At 46.3% G+C, this 13,110-nt stretch overlaps 1 protein-coding gene across 3 annotated transcripts in view; it reads left to right on the forward strand.

The window, feature by feature from the left end:
• Positions 1-221: 221 nt before the first annotated feature.
• Positions 222-13,110, forward strand: part of ZDHHC5 (zDHHC palmitoyltransferase 5) — a 46,071-nt gene continuing 33,182 nt past the window's right edge. For 2 of the 3 annotated variants that reach the window (XM_083146055.1, XM_083146056.1), the window contains exon 1: positions 225-505. The gene's annotated coding sequence lies outside the window, so the exon portion shown is untranslated. Of the gene's footprint in view, positions 506-13,110 lie in introns of all 3 variants that reach the window. The other variant, XM_083146057.1, reaches the window with a different exon arrangement.

A 13,110-nucleotide genomic window follows, 5' to 3' on the forward strand; every position in this document is an offset into this window, starting at 1 on the left:
CTACGCCTCCATAAGATTCACAAACCCTATACTGCGGCTATCTTACTGTTACTGCCTCCCCAACAACCTTCCTCGAACGCCCCAAAAACACAGCAGCCATTTTGCCGGAAATAAATGAAAAATCTTAGCCGTCCCCATATAGAGTAACCCGGACACGCCGCCACCCTCACACTCTAGCAGACAGCGCCCCCAGTGGTGAGGAGGGCGCAGTGTACGCGGAAGGAGCCCTGGCGCCGGGGACAGGGAGAGGGCGACGCGGGCGGAGCCTTCGGCCAATCAGGCGGCGGCAGGAACGTGCCTGCGGCTGACGTCTTTCGAGGCAGCAGCCAATCAGGCGCGACTAGGCCCGAGTGCCGGAGGAGAGAGTGAGGTGTACGGGAGACAGACGCGAACCTACTGGGGGGAGACAGCGGAGGGGTCCACTGGTCTAACTATATCGCGACAGGCATCCCGACTGCCGGTGGGAGGGGCATGGAGGACTAGCGCCCGCACCGCCCATAGCCAGGTAGGCACCGGGAAGCGCGACATGTCTCCCCTTCCTCTTAGACTGTAAGCTCCTTGGAGCAGGGCCCTCCCGCACCTTAGCGACCGGAGATCTTTGCCAACGGCTGCCACCCCGAATGCAACCGTTTGCCCCCTGTGCTCCCCTGTAGCCCCGCTGTATGAGGAGGTGTATGAGGAGTGTGCTGCTGCCGGTGCTCTGGTGCCGTCACATGCACTGTAATATAATGTTCTGTGGGCGCCCTGTGCTGCCCTGTGGGTGCTGTATGTATGCTGCTGCCAACCACTTGTGGCGCTTTATAAATAACATGTAATAATAATGCCTGTCCGGGATTGAACCAAGTGTCACACCTAACCTATAGGTGTAGACGACTGCTGCCCTGCCCCTTACATGTATGTGCTGATAGACAGATATGCACACCGTTGTCTATCTGTATGTCTACTCTATGGGGTCTGTTCGTGAAGTAGTGGAGAATTAAGTAACATTTATGAAGTGCATTCTATAAAAGTACATAGCTGCTGATTGGTTGCCATGGGCGGGTATTAATATTCGGTCAACGCCATAAAATAGGTTGACGTGCCTACGGTAGACAGGGTTGGAAGGTTGACAAAATCATTAGGTTGACAGCGGCTAGGTCGAAAGTCAAAAGGCCGACATGAGTTTTTCACTGTTTTTGTGGTTGACTTAAATGCATGTCGACCTTATATTTATTTATTTACAGTTTCTTATATAGCGCAGCAGATTCCGTTGCGCTTTACAATAGTAGACAGTGATAAGACAAACTGGGTAACAACAGACAGACTTGGAGGTAGGAGGGCCCTGCTGCAAGCTTACAATCTATAGGGATATAGGGGGGAAATGTGTCGATTCAACGACCGTATACCTCGTGGGCAACTTCTCCACTCTGCACGCTGCTTCATCAATAGACGGGATAAATACGAATGACCAGCGGTTAAAATACGGATGCCGGCATTCCGAAGGAGGGAATCGTGACAGGGGTGAATATAAAATTACGTGTTGCAGAACAGTCTGCGCTGTTTCAGTCACCTGGTGCATTTTGTCAGGAGACCGTGCTACATGTAATGAGGGCCATACATCTGTGGGCAAACAGTGGTAATCTTAAGCAGGGTACACTGGAAGCGATCTCTTCTGATCAAGTATCTGCGTCCGATTGGGCAGCGTGTTCACCATACACACTGCACGATCCATCCTGCTTGATGTCCCAGTTGAGCTGTCAGTCACCGGCTACTGTGTAGGTGTACAGACGATGGCTGGATCACCTGTACACCCAGCACAATGTATCAATATATATTTTAGATATATCAGGCATCGGCTGTGTTGCACAGCCCAGTGGTTCCCAACCCTGGTCCTCAAGTACCCCCAACAGTGCACGTTTTCCAGGTCACCCAGCAGGTGCACTCATTATTCAGATACATTTTAAAAGTTCCACAGGTGGAGCTAATTATATCACTTGTGATTCTGTGTGGAGACCTGGATGCACTGTTGGGGGTACTTGAGGACCAGGGTTGGGAACCACTGGCATAGTCGATGCAATGTGTCTGTGATATCGCTCGTACACACTGGCCGATATTCCTCTGGTATATCAGCTAGTGTGTACACAACCTTATCGCTTTCACATCGCTATGCCGGGGTCTGGACCCGGGATCCTGGAGCTATTCTAATCAGAGTACTGATTTCTGCTTGCATCCCTCCTGTGTATACACTCACAGTGCTCATATGCAAGGCTAGTAGGAAAAGAGTCACATTGCCTGTATCTTGCACATTACACAGTCAGTGGCAGCTTGTGCGACAGTGACCAGTGACCAGATGGGGATCCTTTGTGGCAATTGCAGTGGTAACAAATGCTATGTATGATCATTTTAGTTTATTGCATGTAAATATACCCCTGGGTGTACCACATATCTGGTATTTTGTTTATCGAATTGAATGGTTCAGTTGCATTTTCGGCTGACATTTAACTAACATTCTCCTATTTGATTAAGACAGTCATGGTTGATGGAAGTAGTAGCAACTTCAGTACCATTAAAACCTTTTGAAGTTGGCTAAATGTATTGATCATAATAAGCTTGAGATTATATCCTGTCTGTCTAGCTGGTCACACACCTTCTGATGATACACTGCACCTCCATACATCCTTAATGATCTGCCAGAAGATGAACGCAGCAGTAACAATACATGGCACCAATTGCACCACTTTGGCCGAGGAGGGTTATTCAGATTTAAGCACATTTTATAGACAAATGATCAAAACCATGTGCACTGCAGGTGGGGCTGCTGTAACATGTACAGAGAGTTAAGGTGCCCACAGACGCATCGATCCCGGCGTGCGTTCTGTCCTTAACTAGCACACAAAGCATCGCATCGTATGCCTTGTGCATGCGATGCTATGCGATAAAAAGCTAGTACAAAAAGTATGTGCAGCACATACTTTTTGTACTGTGCGATGAGGTGCTGCGGGAGTGCGCACCCCATCGCATAGCATTGCACCGCCGGGATCGGTGCGTGTGTGGGCACCATTAGATCTGGGCTTCTGTGCAGGGTAAATACTGGCTGCTTTATTTTTACACTGCAGTTAGAATTTAGGGTACTTGTGTAGTTTCACGGCGCCACTAGATAGGATACGATTTAGTATGCGATTTGACATAAGATATCGCATAAGATATAGTATAAGATTTACTATACATTTCATTACCCCACTATCCACTAGGGCGTGGAGTTGATTTTATATACATTCCGTGTACCCTCGCAGGGCTCGCTGCGCTCGCCACGCTATATAAAACCAACTCCACGCCCTAGTGGATAGTGGGGTAATGAAATGGATAGTAAATCTTATCCTATATCTTATGCGATATCTTATGTCAAATCGCATACTAAATCGTATCCTGTCTAGTGGCGCCGTGAAACTACACAAGTACCGAATTTAGTTTCAGCACACCCCATCCACATCTAAGGCTCTGCACCTGTTACATCTGCCCCGCCTTCAGTGCAGCCTGGTTTTCTCTATTTGCAAAAAAAATGTGTTTTGCGATGAACTCTGAATCAGAGCCTGTTTCAGACCTAATTGCATTGCTGCGAACTTGGAAAGAAGACCATTATTAATGAACTGCTCATGCGTACGGCCCGTAGTACGCATGTGTGAGGCCATCCTGTGGCAAAGTCCTGCAACTGATATAATACGCACGCTGTTTGCAAGGTGGTTGACAAGAAATAGGCATCTGGGGGTGGAAACCATCCATTTATACCCCGTTCCCACTGCAGGCAAATTCCTGGGTCTGTCATGTCGACCCAAAAATTTGCCTTTTAACGCAGGTTTTTTTGCAGTGTGAACGGGTCGCATACCTGGATCTCATACACGGGTAAAACCCTTCTTTTTTCCCGTGTTTGCGATCTGGGTATGCAGACACGGGTTGACCCGTTCTCACTGCATAAAAACCCGTTTTTAAAAGGCAAATTACCGGGTAGAACTTCTTCACCCGGGAATTTGCCTAGCAGTGAAAACGGGGGTCCGTCGCTGCAGTCCCCGGCATTTTAATGCCGGGTTAAAGCCGTGTAGTCGCAGTGAGAACACTGTATAAGTGGGAGTGCTAAGAAAAACTAAGGAGTGTCTGGGAAAACACATGGCATGCCTGAGCGTTTTAGGGGAGGGTCTGTGACGTTCGCTCCAGTCCGGATATGTGCCCAGTGTATAAATCAGTGGAAGGTGAGCCTTTTGCGATGGGCTTTGGACATATTTGCATGGCTTTCATTGGATGTGTAGCTGTACACATCCATACGTTCAGCGTGCACATTGATACACAAGGCAGGATTTCACTCTAGCGGGGCGTCGACTTACCTGAACACTGGCCGTGCAAATTTGCTCAATATTTACATTTTTTCCAACTTTATTAATGGTCTGGATAGCTTTGTGCCTTAACTTGAAAATATAGCCTATTGCATAGATGGGAGCATAAAGTTACATGCTTCATTCGCCTAGAGCAGGGGTAGCCAACTCCAGTCCTCAAGAGCTACCAACAGTGCATGTTTCCCATATCTCCTCACAGAATCACAAGTGAAGTAATAAGCTCCACCTGTGGATCTTTGAAATGTGTTAGTCAGTCATGCGTGCACCTGTGTACCTGTGAGGTGAGCTGGAAAACATGAACTGTTGGTAGCTCTCGAGGACTGGAGTTGGCTACCCCTGGCCTAGAGGTTAGCCCTTAATTTTCTCCATTGTAACCCAGTTTTCACTGCTTTTCCTTTACACCTTATGGGGATTTCAGCTGGAGTCCTATAAAAGCTTATTTTTAATCCCCCCCCCCCCCCTCCAAAAAGGTGAAATGGCATAATCGAAAAATTCTTTCAGTAGCTGCAAAAACTGTCCACAACTTAATAGTCGGGCATCGAATTAGTTCTGTTTTCAGCTATCCAAAAGTACAACACTAATTGATACTTTGCAGAACTGCAATGTATGCAGAAGGTTAAAACACAGTGGTGCAGTGGTTTGCATTGTTGCCTCACAGTGCTGAGGTCATGGGCCAATTCTGACTATTGCTGGCCTAAATACTCTAGTGTGATTTAGTCTCTCTTTTTTTTTTTTTTTTTTTATCTGTTTATGCGTCTGACTGAGAAATCCGATAAAAGGTGTCAAATTGCATTTGTCTTAGCTCTGATCCGATGTGCAGTCCCATGCGTGTAGGAACGGAGCTGGAGAACGCATGGGCTGCTCCCTAGATTTATCGGATCCGGAAGCCTTGGTTGGGATCGCATACGGTGTAGTGTTCATTCTAGCACCCGCTATCTTTGAAAACCCATGCAGTTCCTCTTCCCTGCCTGGGGTGTCGCTGTCTGCTGTAGTGCTTCTAGCACAGTGTGGTCTGTATATCAGAATTGATATGAGAACCAGACCTGTGCTAGAAACACCACAGCAGACAGCGACACCCCAAGCAGAGAACAGGAACTGCATGTGTTTTCAAAGATAGCGGGTGCTAGAATAAACACTACGGTGTATCTTATGGGATCCTGCCACCTAGGAAGCTGACGGGCAGTCCCATGGGAAATCGCATGCGACTTCCTTTTGGAGAAGCCGCATAAGTGTACAGGCACCTTTAAGGTTCTTCCTTTTGAATGCTTTCCCCATACGCTTCAAAAAACATTCCGGTAGCTTAATGAACCCTGTATATAGATTGTAAGCTCATTGGGGCAGGTTTAAATCAATAAATACTTTTAGCAATTCTAAAATGTTGGCACTGTATAAATGTTTCTACATAACCCAGAGGAAGCCGGTGGGAGAGGCATCCAAGACATGTTTACATCCTTTTCCTGTATTTCTCATCACCAGCGCATCCACCCTGAATGTGATAACATTTCTTCCATTCACATTTCATGAGTCCTTCTGTGTGGCTCTTGCTACAAAAAGGTTCTGAAAAATCATTGTATTCCTATATCTTTTTAGCTAAACCTCTGTATCTTTAGTTATATATGATCTGCAATCCTCATCACAGTCTGTACAAATGATGTACCCATGACATAGACTCACGGGGTATAGTTTTCTGGTAGTGATTTTGAGACCACAACGGCTTTCTATCAATGTCCTCTCACAGGCCCTTATTCTGATCTGTGCGGCCGGAGCCGCATACGTTGCTCCGGCCGCACAAACCAATCCCCGCCTACAAGACGGATCGCCACGGCCGTCCGTACGCGGACGGCTGGCGATCCGCATGAAAATGGTGGGGCGTACGCCTCCACCATGGTGGGAGCTGCCCCCTGCATTCGATGGTCGACGACCATCGAAGGCAGGGCCGCACGCTCCACCAGCTCACGCAAGCTTAGACCACACGGACAATCGTCCGTGTGAAAGCTTGTATGGGGGCGGAGAGCTGACATCCGGCGATGTCAGCTTTCCGCCCCCATCACTGGCGTCATAGCCTCATTACCATGCATACGCCCCGCGTTTGCATGGGAACGCCCATGAAACGCGGGGCGTATGCATAGGGAAATGAGGGTATTAAGCCCCTCACGCCCCTATACGCCCCCTTTGCGGCGTATAAAATTTTTGTGCGGCGATTTCGCCTGCACATGCGCAGAGTGACCTCTGCGCATGTGCAGAGTGAAAACATCGGCGGTACGGCCGCACGCGGGCCGTACCGCCGAGATCAGAATAAGGGCCACAGAGGGGTAGATGTGTGTTTATACCTCCCTCCACTCCTATAACGTGTGACTTTGGTAAGATGGATTGTAGTATTTGTGTAATTGGCTATAGATGATGTTGTGTGACTGCAGGGAGCAGTTATTTCTCTATTAGTGAAAGTATGCACAGCGCTGCACACTACAGTTAGTACAGTGTAGTTATGGGTTGTTATGTGTGGTGTCAGCTTATGGCTGAAGGCTTTGCTCATATTAATGGTTGTGCTATAGGTAATTAGTATCTATTGTACACATTTATAGTATGAGGCTTAGCATAAGGATTTGCTGTTTGGATGAGTGTGTGTAATTTATATGAGTTATGAGTCTGGCTTACGTTACTTATTGCTGCAATATACTGGATGCTTGCAGTTCATCATACGTACATTAAGTATCTGGCTCTCAGATTACTCATTCACATATATAGAAGGGAACTGGCACTCCCCAGCTACAGTCTGTACCAGTGCGGAAGAAAGATCCTGTTGGAAACTGAGTTTCTATAATTAGGTGCTAACGAGTATGGGCATGTACATAGAGGTTGGTTCACAGAGAACTGTGGGCATTTTCCTGCATCGGTTCTAGGCAGCATATTAAACCTGGCGCACTCTTACTGAACGTCAAATATCTGAATTTACCTACCAGCGCTCGGGCTACAGAAAGTCCCAATGAGCCAAGCAGGGCTGTCTATTTTGAATATGCTTTGACTACAGGCACAACACTGTGGATTCTATGGTGGTATACCACATTCTTGTTGCTTGTGGTCTTCATCTACATAAGCTGAACCAATGCAGTAAATCACGCACACAGCAAAGATATATTGAGGTGAATTAGGTAACAGGTGCTAAATCTGCCTAGCATCAAGCTTCTCCCTCAAGATTCCCATAGGACAGGAAATAGTTTCAGTAAACAACACCAACACATTAAAAAGGCAATACACAGAGAAACACCTCATGGTTTAATCTTCATTTAAATCAAAATAGCTGAAGTATTAATTAAGTCACCTGTGCTGTAGGCTGGATATCACTAAAACCTGGGACCGTGGTTGGGATTGATTTTTATTATGTTTAGTCTAAAAGTGGTTTCATTGAAAGGTTTCAAATAAATCATATCAAAGCCTAATAACATTGGATCATTAATGTTAGAAGGCATTAAAACCTGGTTGATCAATGTTTCTAATGCATAGCAATGTTTCACAGTCATAACAAACAGGATTACAGTTTTTTTTCCATTAATTTTTTTTTTTTTACCAGCCCTGCAGCCAAGTGAATAGCATTTTGTTTTTTTGTCTAAAGGCCCCCACCCACTAGTGCGATTTACGTCCTTTTCACTCGATTCCGAGGCACCGGGCCAAGGAATCTGCTGAAAAGGGCCCAAATCACGTGTTTAACCTCCGATTCCTATCCGATGCGCAGTTCCGTGCACATTGGATTGGAGCTGGGGAACGTCACTGCTGCACCAAGGATCCATCAGCCCATAAAAGGATTGCATAGGATACATCGTATGCAAATGGACGCATACAATATATTGTGTGTGATCCTGCCACCTTGCGTAAGTGGTTGGGGCCCTTAAGACATCCTCATGCTGCAATAGCCTGCTCTGCCTATATGAAATGGCTACATCACAAGACGGGGCTGAAACTAGGATTTATCTCACCAGAGGCAAAGCAGAAACCCCCCCCCCCCCACAGCAGCATGTTTCACACATGCCCCCTGTCTACTAGAAATGCCCTAAAGTTTTCTGTCCCATGGCCCCCAGCAGCGTGTTCTACTGCATACCCCCCTGTTTGCCACCTTAGCACTACATCATTACACTATACTCCCCTACACGCCGCTCAACATCACTAAACTACATCCCCCTACACACTGCACTATGAGCCTGATTCAGACCTTTTGGAAAGGCTGCAATTTTTGCAGATGGACAAAACCATGCTGCACTGCAAGTGGGGCAGATGTAACATGGGCAGAGCGAGGAAAGGGGCGTACACACTATTTCAGCCCCATTTCTAAGCCATCTAACTAGAAGCTACAAGGATAGACTAGCCGAACTAGGAATATTTACACTGGAAAAGAGAGGACTAAGTGGAGACATGCAGATATTGCAGAGTATTGTCCTCTGATATATCGGCAACCTCTTTGCATTGAAGTCAGAGACTAGGTACATGGGCATGCGTTCAGACCAGAGGAGAAAGATTCTGTAAGTGAAGGGGATGCGTTGAATACTCTCTCTATACGCTATCGGCACAGCTCGCCCTTAGGGGCATTGAATACCCCTCCATGGTAGTAAGGGAGTGGAACGGTCTTCCAGAGGTGGTGGTGAAAGCAGACACATTGAGCAAATTTCAAATTAGGTTGCACAAACATTCAGGGGAACAACCTATAACCACTATTTAGTCAATGTTAAAACAAAGAGGAGATGACAAATCTAGGTCAAAGGTTGAACTTGATGGACACGTGTCTTTTTTTTTTTTTTTTTTTTTTTTCAGCCTCAACTACTATGATCCTATGAAACTCCTGAAACTCCTGCAGTTCCTGTTCCCTGCCTGGGGTGTCGCTGTCTGCTGTAGTGCTTCTAGCACAGTGCGGTCTGTATATCAGTACTGATATGCAAACCAGACCTGTGCTAGAAACACCACAGCAGACAGCGACACCCCAGACAGGGAACAGGAACTGCAGGAGTTTTCAAAGATAGTGGGTGCTAGACTGAACACTAATGATTACTACTTAATCTTTAAAATGGTACCTCATTTATGGATTTTGGTGAAGGGAAAAAAAGGGATCTTAATTTTCTTACGGGCCACCTATTAGGTTTTATTTATTTTTCCTTAAATTTTAGACATACCTCAGGAGGAGCCCTTTCCCTTTTTATTATAGAAAAGGGGTCCTGGTATGTGTGCGACCTGTCTGCAGAGACTGTGTAGGCCATACCAGGGCCTGTGTATAGAGGCCTCTACTGCGATCCCCATTGCTGGCGGCACCTGAGGTCCGGAAGGTAAGCAGCCTTTCTTTGCGCTGCCTTTGTATCCGCCAACAGTTACTCGCCAGCTGCGGCTTTGCAAGCAGGGATGTGGTGTAGTGCGTTTCTCCGGCTTGTACCGAGGTCTGCGTGCACTTTCCCTGCTGTAGCTGCAAGAAAATCTTGGGCAGATGAATGGCTTTGAGGACGGTTTTGCATAGCGCTGCGCAAAGCCGTCCGCCCCCCACACTGACCGTGCCGGGCAGGGGGAAAGCGGCTCAGTGTGTATGTACTGAGCGGCTTTCCCCACAGCGATGATCGCTGTCCATACACTCTGGGCATAGTCACCCAGTGTATATGGACCTTAAGTAGCTGAGCGGGCTCTGTTTTAGCTGACAGGTGGGAAAGGGGGACAGAGACTGCACAGCGGTCTGGTAGCAGCAACGGCGGTTTATGGTGAATGTTTATAAGTTAAAGCAAAGCCTTGAAAGTTTTAGTATAACTCCTTCCATTGTTATGGTATAGATTGTGAAACCTAAAACAGTTTTTAAATGTTACTGTGGTTCTGTTTCCTCACGTTATGCAATGCATGGGGAGATGCATAATTCCATCAGGCGAGTATGTGGCACCCCAACACGGTAATTAACTTCGATTTGTAAACAAACAATACAATCTGCAATTGTAAATTAACAATTTGTCAGAAGGGGAGAACATAATCTTTCAAATTATGGATTTTGGTTAAGTATGAAGGGAGAAAAAGGGAGCATCATGAAAAATCACCTTCTAGAAATAATGTATATGATATTTCATCCCCCTACACACTGCACTACACCCCTCTACTACATGCCACTATATACTGCACTACACCGCACAGGACTGCCATCAGAAAATGTGGGGCCCGGGACTGGCTAACTAGGCAGGACCCCCTTTCCCCTTCTTGAACCCCCACGGCTTGCCTGGTGAGACCTCCGGTGTCCTCCGCACTGGCAGCACTACTAAACCTCTACAATGCTTCAAGGGAAATGTGAACATTGGTTATGGCCAATTATACTTGATAGAGTCGATCCTGGGGCCCCTTTCTGTCTGGGCCCAGTACTGGAGTCCCCACAGTCCCCCCGCCTGATGGCTGCCCTGCCGCCACCCTATATTCTACTTTACATTGCATGCTGGGAATCCTCCATGTAAGTCCCCCTTATTGGGGGCCCTGCTAGAGATCTTTATTCCTCCATCATTTAGATTCACAGATAGTTGCAGCACCATAGAAGAAGTAAAGAATGAAATACCCGCCTACTGCAAATGTTGCGTAAGAAGTGTTGGGCAGCAGAGATGACAGGGGTGCACTTATGTTTTATTGCCCTTGTTTCCAGCCGTGTATCAGGCCAGCAGTAAGTTGTTGTGCTGAGTGAGCAGGGTGGGGGTGTGTGCACAATGCCATGGCAGGAAGAGGTAATAGCTACTACTGGTATCTGAGTAAGCACAATGCAGATCTCGGCGTGAGGGTGCCAGTTGTGGCATGTACACCGCTGATGCATGCCATTGTAAGTGGATGGAATGTGAGACGAGACTGCAGTGAATGTGGAATGTGGAAGCCCAGTGGTGCTCATACCTCGTATTTGCATCGCTGATGAATTTCACGTGCAAACCTCCATACTGTGCATGGGCCAACTAATACCCTATGGCAACATCTACACATTCAAAAATGAATACAAATATTTTTGATATTAACTAATGATTGGGTGTTGCTATAGGCAACCAATCAAAATTTAGTTAGCACCTTCTAGAAGATGATAGATAGTATCTGATGGGTTGCCCATAGCAATATTCCATTCGAAATAGATCTGCCATCGTGGTTAATTTCCCCCCAAAAATCGAATATACGCGCCCTTTTTATGTGCCGGACAGGTCCTGCCATTGCATCGCTGCCCTGATTGGCGGAGGTACCCGGCGTTTGGGAAAACGGGGGTAGTGTGGAGGCCTGTATGAGGATTACTGGGCAAGGTTCCCTCCCTGCATGAGTAAGGTCTGACTTCTTCAGACTGCAGAGGCAGATGATCATTGTGACCGATGGTCAGGACGTTCATCCCGAACTGCTATCACAATGTGTATTTAGCAAATGCAGTCAAGAGGTGGTACACACAGGTGCAGTATGGGTCATTAGGTTGGCATAGGGTCGACACCTATAAAAAAAAAAAAAAAAAAAACTTTTTTTTTTTGGGAACAAAAAAATAATCCTTTTAAAAACTATTGCGATCTTTGCAATGTCAACCTAAAGTTCCTGTCGACCTATAGTCTATGTTGACCTTTTATAGGTGTTGACACGATGCATGTCGACTGAAGGACCGTATCCTCCTATGCATTTGCATTGCATATGCTAAGCTGCTGTGAGAAGCTTAGCATATGCCATCCAACCTGAATGAGGGCCAAAGTCTTGCTAATGATTTTAATGTCTTTCACCCTCAGTGCGCATGGAAACATTACCCAGGTTATTTGGGTAGCAGCACAACATTACTGAGACACGGTAAATTCTGACAGAAAAACCAAGTCACTATATGAAATCACACCATAGGGGCTATATAACTGGCAGTTCTGTGATCTTAGGACCAATCATTTATACGCTGATTGCCTATAACCCCAAATGCTGCTTAAGTTCCAATAAGACTGTGTGTGTGTGTGTGTGTGTGCGTGCGCGTGTATTCGCATGTAAGTGATTAATGCTTATATGTCCCATTTAACGAGGCTTCTAATGACACAGTAGCACCCAAAGATTCATTCAGCATATAGACACTTAAACTTGGGATCCCTTGGCTTCACCTTAATTAAAGATAATTGAAAATTCTAAATAAAAAATTAAGCTTGGTCATACGCAAACATCCCTTCACGTCAGGCTTCCACCATCCCCACCCCCTGCGACTACCCTCACAAGAAGAGTGATATCACTCATTTCAGCCCTTCTTTGTGACCTCACTCATTACATCACCCAGCCTGGTTTGCATTAAGTATATCATCACTTTAAATGCAGTGATACTTAAACAAACTCTTACCCAAAAACCAACCTCATCCCCCCCCCCCTCTTTTTTTTTATTCCTCGTTGTCTCTCGCTACCCATTTGCTTCAGACTCTAATCTTAAAATAGAAGTCTATTTGTAAACCATGCCAGGCACAAATGGTTATAGTCAGGCTCACGATTATATAAATAGGGATTTGCTTGTAACATCCTTTGTCAGTTCCATTACCATTGTGTGCAGGCACCATATTAGCCGGTCTTACTGACATAATCTGTGGCTGAACGAGAACTGCACCCCGCCTGTGTGTGCTAGCAAAACATGACATTTTTACTGTCCCGTTTTACAACACCTCGCCCTGACCATTTAAATCGTCGCTCCTTTCTTACAGGAATAACAGACAGAGAGGTCTCTGGGAGTAGGTAGGGGGTTTATGGGAGATAAACAAACAATGGCAACCAGTGACTGGTTCCC

The sequence above is a fragment of the Crinia signifera genome, chromosome 6 (assembly GCF_055691185.1).
Source record: "Crinia signifera chromosome 6, ASM5569118v1, whole genome shotgun sequence".
Taxonomy (NCBI): domain Eukaryota; kingdom Metazoa; phylum Chordata; class Amphibia; order Anura; family Myobatrachidae; genus Crinia; species Crinia signifera.